At 42.5% G+C, this 17176-nt stretch overlaps 1 long non-coding RNA gene across 1 annotated transcript; it reads right to left on the reverse strand.

Annotated features, from left to right (window-relative positions):
* Positions 1–13577: 13577 nt before the first annotated feature.
* LOC135487489 (uncharacterized) lies at positions 13578–14523 on the reverse strand. The gene is made up of 3 exons (XR_010446862.1): positions 14366–14523; positions 13947–14036; positions 13578–13605 (listed from the first exon to the last, which is right to left on the reverse strand). It is a non-coding gene; the product is annotated as an uncharacterized LOC135487489 (long non-coding RNA).
* Positions 14524–17176: the final 2653 nt, after the last annotated feature.

Below are 17176 nucleotides of genomic sequence, written 5' to 3' on the forward strand. Positions count from 1 at the left end.
TTGCCCAACACCGAATCACACTCCGCTGATGTTTTTTGTTGACTCATAATCTACTTGTCTTGACCACAGCACTAATCTGCTCCCATTCATGCGTGACGAACAATTTGATCGTTGCTTGTGGCTCCAAGAATGCTATATGTACGTACATAGGTCTGACTATGTACAATGGCGCCTTGTTCGAAAGGAATGAGTAGAGTAGAGCATTGCAATAGTCCATGCGGGATGATACTGTGGCATTTACAAGTAATTTTGCAGCTTCTCGAGTAAGACACCTCCGAGCACGCCCGATATTACGCAGATCTAGTGATAGAACTGACATGCTTGTCCATTTTAAGTGATCGGTCAAATACTACACCTAGGTTGCTAACTGCTGAAGCAGGAGTTATGGCAGTGCCATCGACGTTCGCTTCTACTTCCGTTGGATGCTGATAGCGGATTGAGTGAAAGAACATGACTTCAGACACAACATCTTGACGCTTTGACTTTGGATCTCCCATCCCACCTCATCATGTCACAGAAAATTCAAGTCCATCAGGCTTGAATTCAGCAGTTACAATCCGGAATGCGAAATCCAAGATGGCCGTCTGGCGGCCATACCAGATATCAACCGATGCTTCTCACAGCTGATTGAACCGTGGTGTGTCAATGGCACTGCTAGGCAACGCCGAGGTCATGTCGCTATCGTACAGCGAAACAGGCCTGTGCTGGCCCCTTTTGCCGTTCATGGAGAGTGTATTTCACAAGAAAACGATTGCGGACCACACTCGCGATGCGATATTTGTCGAACGACATGTTGAATCATATTACGACAAAAATCGCTACGGGAGCGCATCTCTATTCACGTGCTTGCAAAACACAGGTGTTTCCTCGAGCCCTCTATACCACAAAATGATGCTCATTACCAAACCAACTGCATCATGGGATAGGTCAGGTGATAAGACCACATGATAGAATTGCATAACATAATAGCAATTTGCATAATGCCAGCAAATGCCAGCTTTTTCCAACAATTGTCAGAAACATCGAATTTGAAATTTCCAGCTAATTCCAGCTCTGACAATCTCATAGTAAAGTGACAGAGATTTTCCAACAATTGTCAGAAACATCGAATTTGAAATTTCCAGCTAATTCCAGCTCTGACAATCTCATAGTAAAGTGACAGAGATTTCCAGCGCTGGAACTTTTACGAAAAGTAAAGTTCCAGAAAATGCCAAGAATTTCCACCCCATGGATAAAGTTCCAGTTTTTGTCAGCTTTTGCCAGCTATAACTTTTCGATGAAACTCTCTAAATTCAACGTGTCAGCTTATTCCAGCCAAGAGCTGGAAATTCCAGCTATTTCCAACAAAATCCACCTAAGGTAAAATTCATTTCGCAGGGGTGGAATTCCACAACCAGGACGCCTTTCAATTGCAGACGATATTGGAGTGTCCTAACAGCAAGGTAACACTTTACTTAGACAACGTCACGTCCAACAAGAATACACCAGCCACATACGGAAATACTGCCTCTGAAGACATCATTCAGAATGTTTGGGTTACTTAAGGATTTGTCACACCCACCCAGAATATACACAAGATGTCATTGAAAATACTTAAAAAAATGTCACATCCCACCTGAATACGCCGAACGTATGGAAATACCGTTTCTGAAGACATTATCCAGCATGGTCGGTTTACTTTATTCGACACAATGTCACATTCAACCTTAATACGCCTGATCGTATGGAAATACCGTCTCTGAAGACATTATCCAGCATGGTCGGTTTACTTTCGACACAATGTCACATTCAACCTGAATACGCCGGACCGTATGGAAATACCGTCTCTGAAGACGTCATCCAGAATGGTCGGTTTACTTTCAACACAATGTCACATCTGATCATATGGAAATACCGTCTCTGAAGACGTCATCCAGAATGGTCGGTTTACTTTCAACACAATGTCACATCCATCCTGAATACGCCTGATCATATGGAAATACTGTCTCTGAAGACGTCATCCAGAATGGTCGGTTTACTTTCAACACAATGTCACATCCAACCTGAATACGCCTGATCGTATGGAAATACCGTCTCTGAAGACGTCATCCAGAATGGTCGGTTTACTTTCGACACAATGTCACATTCAACCTGAATACGCCTGATCGTATGGAAATACCGTCTCTGAAGACGTCATCCAGAATGGTCGGTTTACTTTCGACACAATGTCACATCCAACCTGAATACGCCTGATCGTATGGAAATAATGACTCTGATAATGTCATTCAGAAGAGTTGGGTTTACCTACATGTACGATATAATGTCACTTCTAACCAAAATACTGCAGCTGCATATGGTATGTAATTCAGAATGATGGTTTACTTGAGACAATGTCACATCCAACCAGAATACACCTACTGCATACTGAAGTACGGTCTTTGAAGATGTTATTCAGAGTAGTTTGATTTTTCTCAGTAATCCAACAGCCCGCTACATGTATACGTGTACATGCAGGACAATACAATGGTCAGTCACTTCAAAGCGTGGCCTTCAGGGGATGGCACAAGGACAAGGGCAACTTTAATACACAACCTTTCTCAGTCAAGATGAGGCAGATGCTACTTGACCATACACATCTTTGACACCTGTCTGCTCATTTCCGGCAAAAATTGATGGTTCTTTATACATGTAGGCAGCCTGATAGTATCAGCTGTGTTCACCCAAGGTGAGCAACAATGAAAACAAGTGCATGTATTTTGATGCAAGAATCATTTTATTGCTGCTGAAATTCACATTCAACCAGTAAGACAAATCTGCTTATACATAATTGGTGGATTCACAATATATCCGATTACCAAGGTCCCTAGTGGTCCGGCAATAATTCTAAGTCGTTTTGGGAGTTGCAGGACATCAGCCTAGCCCCCTGCGGTCAGATAAAAAAATTAACCAGCAGCAGGTCCCCCCCCCCCCCCCTCATGATTAAGTTCGTCCCGAGGGCCGGAACATCGCTGTATCGTCGAACAGTTGGCAGATTCCTGAGCGCCAGACGAGCAAAAAAAACTCTCACTGAACAGTTTTGCCTCAGTTGACACTTTTTGCCATACGACGTCATTTTAGGGTCGTCACAACACCTGATTTGTGGCGTAGTTTCCCAATAAACTGCATTGGAAGTTCGAACTTTCACTACAAAAAGTCACCTTATTCACAAACATGCTTCTTGAGAACCTCTGCAAGGGCCTTAAGAGATGCCACAGAGTTCCGAAAACGTTAGCATCTCGTGGCATACTTTGTTAGCTTCGAGTTACATTTGGGGACACTGTACCCTTTTAGGCAAACTTAGACCAAATCAAGTCGAAAAAGATCGGGATTTCTGAAATAAATCCGGCTTCAAAGGGTTAATTACACGTACTCAATGCCAATGTCATCACAATCCTCCTCCTCAGAGCTAGACGCATCCTCCTCCGAATTTGATTCTTCACCACCAGGTTGCACCTCCCCTTCCTCAAAATCCACCACGATCTCTATGTCAGTGTCTATACATTCAAATACATACTGTCTTCTCCCACTTAACCCAGAAGTATTAAGGTAGCAGGAAGGGTTGGGCGTTTGTGGTTTCTGAGTCTGAGGGGGTTGGTGTCTGTTGACTGTGCTTTAAGAGAGACTAGGCATGGCGCCAGTCTCTCTTAAAGCACAGTCAACAGGCATTTGGTCTCAGTATTTGGGTTTTGATTGCCATGACTGTACCCCTGTAAAAGTCAGAGGAGGAGAAGTTTGGAATGATGAAAGCATTGAAGAAGAAGAAATGTTATTATTGAGGAAAGCAAAATTTATTATGAGACTAGAAGGCAGTGTCCTGACTTGATTATTTTGAAAATGGCGGTCTGAACACATTAAAAGGTGGAACATGGCATTTTATCGACTTTGAAGTGTTCCGCAGTTAAAGGGAGACTATAGGCAGCAGCTAGGTAGGCAAGATAAAGTCATACAAATTTGCCAATAGGGGTCAGTCATATCTCTAGGCATGGCGCCAGTCTCTCTTAAAGCACAGTCAACAGGCATTTGGTCTTAGTATTTGGGTAAGTACAGAATCAAGGCAGCTCAGAGAGCAATAATTGAACGATGCTGTGGACAAGTCCAAGGATACTGCATCAGTCACGACCAACTTCTCATCAGAAAGCGTCACCACCAGCATATTCAATGTTCAGTTCCAACCTGTACCAGTCCAATGCACGCTTGTCATGGTCAGCAGTGGTCAGCTTAGCGCGATATGGAACATTCTTCCGAAACTCAAGCGAGGGAAGTCTGCTCATTAGCCTATGTCGCGCACTGCTCCTTCTTGTCAAACATCGTAGTGAAATCGTGGTACAGTGGGGCGTCCTCGAGGATTGCAGCTGGTCGGACAGACGTGAGGTGGAATGTGGGCGGCTGCACTTCTTCGTTGATGTGCGATGGCAGATAGCACAGTTGTTGCGTTGCATGACAGCGGAAAGTGAATGTGATATCATAGAACTGAGGCGTTTGCAATGAGACTATAGGTGAAGTAGAAGCAAGGAGTGAAATGGGCCATCTTCCAGTGACTAATATACAGAGTAAGGGCACTGGGTGTTGTTAGATTCTGCATTGAATGTATTCCTCGTACAAGCGTGAATAGTGTGGACATACAGGAGAGGTGAGAGACCCCTATTGACTACTTCTTGTAACTTTATCTTGGATATTATATGAGTATTGAACTTCTAGCCATGGAATATGAAGAAATTGAAGTTGTAGGCATGGAATATGAAAAATTATTCAACGGTGAAAGACATTATTCCATGAGGCTTTGCCGTGATCGCAAAGGACGCGACGCGATTGGTTCACATGCTAATGAGGTATGATAATGATAATTACCTCTATAATGCTACTTGGATAGCGACTGTGTCGTTGATTGCAACAGTGGTCTATGTCAATGTGTGCCTGTAATGTCAATGAAGTATGATGAGGTGATGACGATAGTGCAATTATTAAATATTGGCAAGAGATCATACTACAACATAGGTCTTGTTTTTGACAGATGACTGTGCGACATTCCCATTGGGTCTTGTTAGAGTCAGCGCTGCATGTATTCCTTGTACAAGCTTGAATGGTTGTGACAGACTTTGAGGGGTGAGAGACCCCTATCGGCTACTTCGGCTAACTTTATCTTGCCTACCTAGCTGCTAGCCATAGTGCCCCTTTATCAAGACTGAAACCCACTGTGCGGGGCTAAGAAATTACCTTTATAATCCTAGTTGGATAACCACTGTGTAGATGATTTGAAGAGTGCTCTGTGGATGTGTGCCTGTAATGTCAATGAAAGTATGATGAGGTGATGACGATAGTGGAATGACGAAATATTGGAAAGAGATCTATTCCTAGAAGAACATATGTCCTGTTTTGACTAGGTGGCGCATTTTAGAATCAGCAGTGAGCACTGTGTGTAACATGGTGGAGGCAGCGGAGATAATAACTGTGTCGAAAGTATTGTTATAGGGCCTTCCCTAGGCCCATGGGGTTAAATTTACAATCCACGATTGAAAAGACGTAGTTTGATCGCATTCAACCATAAATCCATTGAACAGTTGTGTTCCTGTAGTCAACCGATGACCTTTTGTTGGGCCATGATCGGGGATTGTAAACTGTAAATGTATTATGGACTGGGAGACGGGGGAAACACAAGTGAAATAGACCAAAACAAGTGATTTTGGGGCTTTGGTTTAGACGCATGCCCCACATGCGCCATGCGGGATTAGGCCTATACGGTTCATGTGAACTTGTTGACATCTACATGATCTAGTGCTGTTATTGAATGGTCATGGTACATGGTAGGCCTAATCATCATGGCTATACGTTTCAGGAAAAGCTCGGAGTAAAATGAACTGCCGATGAATAATGATGTTGTTCATGTTTACCATGTTTACTAGTACATAGCCATAGGGTATGCACTGGCCAGTGCACTTTCTGCACGTCGTCATGGTCATGTACGTGATACCTTGCATATTTTGTTTTTGAAATGAATGCGCATGCTTTTTGGGCAAAATCACTTGTACCAACACTAATGAATAATGTCTTCTTATCCCTATGACTCCATACACAGTGAGGGCATTGTCCCATTCCCATCAAATGGTAACTTATTGTACCGTATTAGGGTGGAAGTTGGGGAGCAGATACCTACCGTTGCACGCCTGTCATAATCAGCAGTGATGAGCTTAGCGCGATATGGAACATTCTTCAGAAACTCAAGCGAGGGAAGTCTGCTCATTAGCATATCTCGCGCACTGCTCCTTCTTATCAAACATCGTAGTGAAATCGTAATGGAAAACGTCTGGCTTTGCGCCAGACGTTGAGACTAATAAGTGAAGAACTAATAGGTAAAGAACTTCTACTTGCGCGAGACTGCTCTGATAAAATTATCATTGCAGAGACTACGGTGACGTACACATATATTTTTTACAATCAAAAATGCCCTCAAAAGACGACATGGAATGATTATTTTATTGATATTTCCTACTATATACCTTCCAATTATCACTTTATACAAATAGATCGGCGTTAGGTCGCATGCTTTTCTTTCCTGGTGACACTATAAAGCAAAATAGTTGCAACCCCGTAAATGCGCTATAAGTCCAATAATAAGTGACGGTGACCCGTTATAAATGTTTCGCCAGCTTCGCTTTTTTGCCGCTACGCGGCGCGTTGGGCCCTTGCGTCGAGCGCGGCTGAATCGTAAAATGACTTAAGTCCAAATGAATAGGCCGATTTTACTGGTGGCAGGCGAACATTAGAAAGAACAGCCATAGCTGATAATTGACTCCCTTTTCGTGGGCAATGCGAATGCCTTCCACGTAAGTGGATAAAAGACATGAACATTGACATGGGGTAGTCCTGTACTGAATGAATGAATACAATACAACTAGCGTCCTCATTGTATGCCTATAGTGTTGGTTGACCAGAAATTTCTAATCTAGTGTCTATGATAAAGCCAGCTTCATGGGTCTGCAGAATGTCCCAATAAAGAAGTCTTGCTGTCAACGAATAAATTAAAGAACAGATTTACTTATTAATTTACCAATCAATTTTATTATCCAAACGGGATTTACACGTCATCATCAATAATATCATCATCCTCTTCTCCTTCCGAAAACTCAATCCCCTCAACAAACTGCTCTAGCTCATCATTTACCATCTCTACCCCCTCCACGACTTCGTCATCGTCCTCAGGAACTAGGCCACTGGCTCTCCAACCCTTCATAATCGTCTGTTATGTGACCCTTTCCCAGCCGAGGCTGATCATCCTGACCATATCCCGCCTGGTGATCCGCTCACAATGTCCTTGATCATCGGTGTGGCCGATTTTCCACACTATCCAAATGGTCCTCAGGTGACACTTGAAGCTCCTGTTTACGGTTAAGTCCAAGGGCTGTAGCAGCGAAGTACATCGTCCTGGGATAAAAGTGTCTGTCCTATTCTCTGCGATGATTGCATCACGAAATTGCTGATTTCGATGCGCCGGATACCTGTCTAAAAGTAACAGGAACGTGGCCCCTGCTACAAATGGCACAATCAGGGCCTGCAACCACTCGATTAGCGATTGGTGTCGTGCCCAACCCTGTGGACTACCAGTTACCTGGAAAAGCAAACAACAAGTATGAACATTTACATTACTTTTCTGAACAGTCAGACACGCACAATGTTTTGGTTGCATCCATGACTAACGTACAACAATTTTAGTCAAAGAAGTTCTGATTTTCCTAAAAAATACTACCATTAACTAGAATGTCTGACCGTCAATGACAACACTGATGACGTCAGGTACATGTCCTGTACTACAACCACGGACTTGTATTCTATGCCAATACTCACTCGCACATTGTCTGGCGCATCCGCCTGAAGCTGCCGAATGACGTCACCATCTGGTGAAGTTGAGCTCGGCTCGTCCTTTTCGTCCGTCTGTCGTAACTACTAGAGTCACCGTGCATACAAGTTTCGGGTTGCCTTGGGATGATCTTATGTCAACATTCTGGGATCCAGTCGCTTCCATTGTCGATCTTGGCACCATAAACAACACGAACGTCTCATTCATGTTCATGATGACATCAAAATCAGCGTCTCTGATGAGGTCGGCAAAATCTCCCCGGTAGTCGGCAACTAAAGCCTGGGCGTTGTCAGGTAACCCCCTTGAATCATTGGTCTTCCTTCGATAGGTGATTTGTTTCCTGAAATGGAATTTGCATATTGTTAAAATTCACCGAATACAATCCATTCCGTACGTTAAGGCCGATCCATGCAGCAGCGGAATAAAGCTCACCTTTCCATAAAGTTGCTAAGCCAATGTGCAGATGCATGGAAAAGATATCGCAGGGGTCTCTGTTCTTGTCTTTCGGCCTTCGTTTCGTTCGGAAGCTCTGCCCACCATTGCCGAAATTCTCTTCCAGCTTGCCCAAATATACCCTCACCGGAAACAGGGAAACCAAGTCTTCGGCGCTCAAGGAACCAGGTGTTCAAATTGTTTTCCATTTCGGGCCACTATGCTGAAATAAAAAAGCTAACACGTTTAACATCTTTGGAAATATTGATTGGTGATAACCACAGGTATGAACGAAATGTTAGTCCTAGGAATAAAGGTCCCAGGAACAATAATACTGATATTGTTAATGGCATGGTCAGGGTCAGTCGCTTTGATGTATAATGCGACTTATTCTTCCGTCCATGACACAGAAGCGGACTTATTCCGGTCGGTACAGGCCAACAAAGAAGGAAATTCATTTAGCGAGGAATATAATGCTTGTAGAAACACTACCTTGTGCATCAGTGCCGTGTTGCCGTTGTCTCCTCCGTCTTCTATGGTCTTGAGTTGATCTATCTCTGAGGATAAACAAGTCATCCTTTGTGCTTATCCACCGTCTAAATGTCTGCGGTGCTATGCGGTGGTGTCTAGCAAAGGATGTCGCAGTTTCAGCATGACGTAATCCTATAGTATGCTCCAATTGGTATGTCTCGATAAGGTAAATTTTCTGATTGAGACTGTAGCTTTTTTTGTGCCTACGTGCACCAGGTACAGCCTGGTTAGCATCATCTACATCATCATCATCATCATCATCATCATCACCATCATCATCATCATCAGTAGTGGTGTCAGGGCTGTCAACATCATCTCCATGCTCCATTCCATACGTTAAGACCGTCAGGGTGCCTGCTAGGCCTACCCACAAAATCCATCGCATTGCGTGCATCTTACCAGAAGAACGTGGTCAAAGCAAGATGGCAGACAACAATTATGAAATTTGACCCGAAAGTGCCCTTTATGGGATTTCCCCCACAAGAAAACGATTCAATAATCGATTAGATAAAATAAATTCATTTGAAAGACTCTGGATTGGTTAACCATTTACATGGACTTGTAATAGACTTACGTAACTTCAATAATCATCACCCTGACTGCAGGGATTACTGGCACTGGCCGTGACCAGGCATTATTGAATTGACAACATTTACAAGGTTGTCTTCCTATAACCATTGATAAATATAATTGGCTGTCATATTAAATGTTTGCAGCTCACCGGTAAAAATCTACAGACTGCCATGTTTCTGGACTTAGTCATTTTCGAGCCATTTTCCTGGCGCTCAGTTAAGTGGGAGAAGACAGTATGTTGCTTCTAGGAGAAGGTCTGTGTAGAATTCCTTTGATTCCAGCAGCAACTTCACCAATCCATGGTTTTCTTAAATAGAAGCTGGACATTAAAATTCTGAAGTCATCAGCAAAGGTAATGCACATACATCTGCAAACCAATAGTTTATGTCTGTCCAGTTAGATTAATGAAAGGCATTCGGTTTGAATTAATTCAAAGCAGGGCGTAGTACATTTGTATTAGTAAACTGAACCTGAGCTGGGAAAGAACGAAGTTGCAATCAGATCCAGATCAGCATCCACAGCCCAGGTTAATTCAGAGGTAGTGCTAGTCCTAGTAACTGGTACGTGATGTAAGTCCTCATCAACAACATGACATCTTCTGGACTATACATCAACGTACCAGCTCACAGTAGATCGTAGTGTATAAGACCGGCCGAATACGTTGCAGTTCGCCCCCAAATTAACACCTGACAACGGAACATTGAGCCCAATGCATGGATATGTAGTAATTCTACTGTTACTACGCTTTAAGAACAACACCTTATTACTTTCATCCGAGTGCTTGATATTTTGTAATCCCTCATCTAAATCGGAGATGACATTCAGCTGCCGTGTATCCAACAAATCATGGCCGCTTTTAGCTAGTGTCAATAGCCTCCGAAAGAGGGAACACGCCGAGAAATTACTATGGTGGCCGGGAAGCGTAAGCAAATTCTTTTGTTAGGCGTTCAGGTGATAGCGTCGTTAGGTCCGAGGTAAGTATAATTTATTCCTGTGTTCAAACCTCGCCACCTTTTTCCGTCGTCCGATGAGCCACCGTAGATTTCCTTTCTGCCCGGTACTTGGGTAGCACTGCCGATCTCGAAATATGAGCAAGGAGCGGCCATGATGTTTTCTTAGTAGCGAGTGCCGTTTCATGTCAACAAACAATCACATGGATTTCATTCCCAATCGTCTTGGAATCCCGATTTTTGGATGTTCAGTTCATAGAACCAACAACATAGAATACGTGTAGTATAATTATGAGCCAATACCACTTGTATTTAGCTTGAAAATAGGTGTCCTTTTTCAATGTACATACCTGTTCATGATACACAGGTGACCGACAGCACTTACTAATGCGACCAACAGAAACCCAAATATAGAAGAAAGCGGCTTAGTAAGTGCTGTTTAATAGAACTAAGGTAGTGCCACAGCAAGACAAGTACATGTATGCATCTACCTCCACAAATGTTGGGTAAAAATAATTGCATGGCCACTACCTTGGTTTTTGATGGCCTCATTGTTCACGGTGTTGATTCTGTCTTCCAAGGTGTTGATTTTTTTCTTGAAGAAAAGAACAGTTGATACCATCTCTTGAATGAGCACAGGCAATTCCTCGATGTACCTGGTCATGTGTTCATGTATATCAACTATTTTCTTCTTCAAAGCAAATGTTTCTCCCTTGTTCCCTGAATTGAAGAAACAAATATTAGGACTACAGGCTAAAAGTTTCTTGCTCCATCCCTCCTACATGTACATATGAAATGCTGGTAAAAATACATGCTGGATATGTCAGAAATGTGACTATAAGTTTGAGGGGCAACTTAACATTTTACTTGCAACCAATGCTACATTGAAACCAAATTGTGTTAAATGTACAAGGTAGAATGTACTTTACATCACTTGAAGACCAATGTACCAGTAAGCCTAGAGCAAAATGCCGACCCAGGCTTTAAACCTCAAATTGCTTGATAAACAACAGCTGGATCAATTTCTCTGAACAATCGAAAATGACTGCAGGACATTGCCACTTGGAATTATTTGTGTCCTGGACTTTGTGTTACATGTACTAAGTGAAGTTTGTGGGTAAATGAATATGAAGTGAATGCCAACCTGCAGGATTATGCCAAGGCAACAAATAGTCCTCTTGCGTGACTTCGTCCACAGAAACATGACAGTCTGCTTTTGAATTGTACAGTGTAACACAATGCTGAAGTTGCTTTCTCTCCTTTTCAAGACGCTTTCGTAGAGAAGCCCGACTCTTTGAAGCATCTGAAATGAAAATGATAAACTTTTAAACTGATCGATATAGCAGTGAACTCAACATGCATCGTAACTGCACAAACTGCTAATATGAAGAAAGCCCCTTTAATACTGTCGTGTTAATTGCTATCTTTCAAATCATGTCATGTTATTTAAACCAATGAACTTTATAAGAATCTGAAAAGAATGAAAGTGTGTATATAATCAAATTGAAAAACTCCCGAAGATAGGGCAGAAGGCTGGAAAACCTGGTCAACAAACTGGGTTGACCATGGCACAAGGAAAACCGTGGTGTATGGGCGGTTATTTCCGCATTAAATGATGTCCTAAAACGCGTCTTTATAACTGGCGACTCGTGTGTGTGTGTAGAGCAACCCGTGCGTACAGAGCAAAACGCGCGTATCTAACTCGCGACCCCTACAAAGAACATAACGCGAATGTATAACTACTGTCGCATAAACGTGCCGTCGGATAACTAGTGTCGGATAACTAGTGTCGGATAAGTGCTGTCGGATAACTGCTGTGGCATATAAGGTTCCTCAGCCTCCCGCATCGCGGCGCTCTTGTGTCTTGATGATTATTGTTTTTGCTCTAAGCGACATACGATTTACCAATTGGTAACTGTAATGTACCGGTACTCAAATGGCCTTGCTTTTGCACTTAGCGGACCGTGTTAAGCGCGTTCTCGTTGAGGTGGAAATATGTATAGAACGACAGGTAAATTTAGAGGAATCTGTGATTTTCATGGTTGAATCTTTGGCTAGAGACTGTGCTGAAATATGCATTGGGGATGTCAATCTAGAGTCCATTCCAACTCTTCTGGTACAGACATTAAATTTGCTGCGAGAGCATTTTGAGAACACTGTGAGCATTCCACGACCACGTCCAGCGCCAGTCTTGCCAGATAATGCCAATGGCAATGGCAACCGCAGCCGGGGTAGGCCAAAACTACATCTTCCCGGAGTCAAAGAACAGATTGAATATCTCTTGGGTAAGTTTTCCATTTGATTGGATAACATTTCAATTTATTTTGCCCAACCGAGGCCTCCAACCAATAATCTTCACTCAATCCAGATTCCACACTGGATAAGGAGTCTCCTCATCCTTGGGAGAGGCAAAATAAATCGAGCTCTAAGTGGATCCTCCAGAAAAACAGTCATACTCTGAGCAGAAACTTCTCAAAGAAAACTCCATATGGTCATCATCATCCCCTCCCTGTGTAGGCCTATATCAAAATTTCACGACACCGCTATTGGTTTTTTAAGGGTAAGTAAAGTAATAATAACAAGCGCCGCGATGCGGGAGGCTGAGGAACCTTATATGCGACAGCAGTTATCCGACAGCACTTATCCGACACTAGTTATCCGACACTAGTTATCCAAAGGCACGTTTATGCGACAGTAGTTATACATTCGCGTTATGTTCTTTGTAGGGGTCGCGAGTTAGATACGCGCGTTTTGCTCTGTACGCACGGGTTGCTCTACACACACACACGAGTCGCCAGTTATAAAGACGCGTTTTAGGACATCATTTAATGCGGAAATAACCGCCCATAGTGGTGTTCTTGCAGCTTCTATCTTCAGCTCCAGACTCTGAATCACATTCTAGAGAACAAGTTGTGTTTTGATTAAAGAGCTGTGTTCCTTCAGTTATTTTTAGTGCCTGTTACATGTACACTTTGAAAACAAATTTATCTCCTATAAATATATCATACCTGATAACAGCTGACGACGCACATGAGACACAAACTGCACATGATGAACTATGTTTTCCCATTTTCCTAAGTATTGACCTCAATACTGGCTCCCGCACCTCCTCCCAACTCTCCTCTTGTCTTTGCTTCCGGTCAGCATGCGCAACAAAATGCCTTTTCTTCCATTCTGATTCAGTGCCTGGCACTTCAGTACTATTGGAAGATCGAATCCAATTCAGAAGCTCCATAAGTTCAGCTCTCACTGTAAATTAAAAGTGCATTGATAAATACTACCAGGAAAGAAAAAAAAAGTTCCTAAGTGTTGATTCGAAAATACCATTATTTGCCTTAATCAGCAGCCAGTGTTGCCCAATTAACCTTTGAAAAAGAATAAATCATTTGCAAACTATAACCTGACTTGTGATCAACACAAAATTCAAAATTTAGATGAATCAGTTAACGTCGTTTGACCTCTGCAGCCGTAAAAAGTATGGTTGGTCAAATCGGAAACTTACTCCTTATAAAATACACAACTTGATTTGTGTCTTGGAATAGAGCCAACTAGCTGATGAATAAAAAGACCTTAAAAGACAAATCACAAACCTTGCTGGAACACTTGAAAATCGAAAGGTGCATCGATTTCTACTTCATGATTACTTGGTAGCAATTCCTCAGGAAAGTCCTTTAGTTTCTCTGGAAAAACAAGCAATTTTGAAATTAAGGCCAAATGCAGATTACGCCAGAAAAGATGCAATTTCTTCCATGGAATTTCTTACATAAAAAGGGTGGAAAAGACTAATTCTTCTGGTTTGATTTTAAAGATTGGTGAGAAATTTTAACGAGGTATAGCAGTGATAGGGTTGGATTTGTAGGCATAAACCATTTGTCCAGAACATGTAATTATCAGTTAATTGCACTAATGTAAGACTAGTCTAGCAGCAATATTTTTCCATGTATAAAGCCTAATTGAATATTGATGGCTCAGACGAGGTGAAGGCATTTGTCAACCAAAAACAATATACCTGTCGTTGAGGTTTTCTTCCCTTTTCTTTCTCTTCTGGGAACTGATGGACCATCTATAGCACCATTGATGTCCCTGGATGGAGCCTTCACATATGGCTTTAAGTTCTTTTTAGGATAGGTTTTCCTCTTTTCCCTGCGATAGGAGGCAGCCAACTCTTTGATTTGTGCATAATGCCCTGCATTCTCACCAGAAGGATTGTCACCATTACCATTGGATGATGCTGAAAAACAAACACATAAAGTGACAAATACTAATAGTCAAAACTATGACTTAGCCTAGACAAAATACAGCCTCCATGCAGGCTACACTCGATTTATGATTTTAACAAACACGAAATACTTTTCTACTGAGTTTTGTAACACCATGATTCTATCCAAATTGGCCATTGTACGATAGAGTGACAGGCCTTTCAATTACGTGGAGACCTCTACACCTGTATTTTTTTAGCCTATTTTGGGGGACATGTTTTTTTGCTTTTTGGCTTAATTTGGGGACATTTCATCACGCCAATTTGCCTGAACAGCGATGTCATAAATCAAAGTTAGTGACTGATATCACCACATACACCTGAAAAATCATAATTTTAGGGGAAAACTTTAAAATGAGGCCATTTGGATGAGATTTGGTTATGTTAGGGGTCAAAAAACGCTTCAGGGGATCATTTTTTTTTTTAAAGACCTAATTTGGGGACATCCTGTACGGTGTAGGAATCATGTAATTGAGAGGCCTGAGTGACCTTATACAGTCCTTCGTAACTGGGAGTGCTGACCTGCCAGATTTTGGTCTCATGTTCACGGGCTTAGCGCCTTCGTTGCTCAAGAAATAGGCGAAGAACCCCCCCCCCCCCCCCCCCCCCACTGCGATATCAGGCTACGCCCCTGAACGTTCACGTGATACATGTTCTATGTTATTTTCGAATTGGTCAATCACTGTGCATGAGGTGACTTGTGACAAGACATCACATGGAAATAATTAATGCGATGACAGGGTAATCGGCCTGGGAAATATTGAAACGCCACAATATTTGAGGCCACAATTCATGAATTACCTCTTTTGGCAGAAGGGCAGGCACGCCGGTCTAAGTCAATGAATGTGAAATTTTGAATTTATGGTTAGGGCCGGGGGGGGGGGCGGCCTGCCCGCCCGGCAAGCGTAGCCACACAGGGTAGGCTAGGCCTAGGGGGTGGGCATGGTGGGGGGGGGACTAGGCCTACCATTACATCAATGTGTATGTCAATGATGACAAATAATGATGAAGATGTCCACGCATCGAGCATTAACATACATTTACGGCAGCAGCATGGGGATGCATCTCATTTATCAATACAGGTGGTAGGTCTAGCTAGGCACGTGCCCTGCTGGGCCTGGGCCGGGGCTGGGCGACGGCCATGCTTTTTTCTCAGATCGATTTAGGACAATTAGGTGACAAAAAAACAACACCTTGGCGACCATCTGGCTATACTTACCACCAAATTCCATGGTCAGGATATTTGATGCGGTCCTAACTATGACATGGTCTACGTTTCATAGCCTACCGGTACTTCAAACCGTAAATAGCAATGGAATTGAGCAAAACTGAAATACTACAACACCATGAACACCATCCGATAAATCGAATGTCGCACGTTTTGTATCCCGCGAGATCTCGAAACTACTGCGCACAGGCGCGAGAAATTATATAATAGCTCAATTGCCCGCTACCCCTTCAATTCAGCTCAGGCCCCCTCGACTAACTACCTCCATCCCCCCAAATGTAAAATGATATCGTTTTTAGATTTGCTGTCGGTGTAGTCGGGGTTTGTTTGTCAGTCAAGGGGGCAACCGAACGGGGTGGGGGGGGGGGGGGTCTCTAAGTTTCACGTGCCTGTGCTGCTGTTTTAGTAGCGGCAGAGGCAGTGGCTAAAAAAGTAGCACGAGAAACGAGGATGAGCTGATCTAGTTCTCCAGTAAAATGGGTTGCCGCAAATATTGACAACTTTAAAACTGTCGAAAACTTGCGTGAAGATTAATCAGAATAATTGAAGAGTCATGAAACTATATGATTACTACAAACCTAATGCAAATCTAAAACATTCATACGGGCTGGTTTTGCGAATAGATGGATACCTTTGTTTACAAAATGACGTCACTCTGACGTCACGCATAACTTAAAAGATACTTTGTTGCTATAGTTCATCATTATCCCACTGTAGCGCAATGTCTGTTTAGTTCCACCCCTAGCTGAAAGGTGGGGCAGTCTGATTTGGATCGTGGGATATGTACGTTATAAGCCACTAATACCAATCGTAGATATACCACTATTGTTTGCGGAGAATGCACTGCCATTTGATGATTGTTACCCAAGTTTAATTCCCTTTCATTGTGTCATGCAACTGATATGATTGCATCATCAATATTGCCTAAAGTATCATGATAATGAAATAATATTACTCTTCACAGCCGTCAATGCTAGCCGTGTACACACCAATGATGCTTTTTTCCTCGTTGTCATGCATTACGCTGTAGTACAATATGGTTGGTTTTGATGATATTGACGATCGATTGCTTTTGGGTTCAACGTTAGTAATTATTTTAATGGCAAATTCGTACCGGCATAACATTTTTCGGTCAGCATGTTGACAGTCGATACTTGCGTGAATTCTTATCATTTTTGAGAGAAAAATCATGCCAAACAGTGATAATTTTAGGACAATGCAATGATTTAAAGTTTTGGGCCGGTGGGTCGAATACCAATCTTATATGAATCAAGGTGCGACGTGTCATATTCGTTGTGTATCCTCGTTTTAAACTTATTTTCATCCGACTTTTT

This window comes from Lineus longissimus, chromosome 5 (genome assembly GCF_910592395.1).
Source record: "Lineus longissimus chromosome 5, tnLinLong1.2, whole genome shotgun sequence".
Classification (NCBI taxonomy): Eukaryota; Metazoa; Nemertea; class Pilidiophora; order Heteronemertea; family Lineidae; genus Lineus; species Lineus longissimus.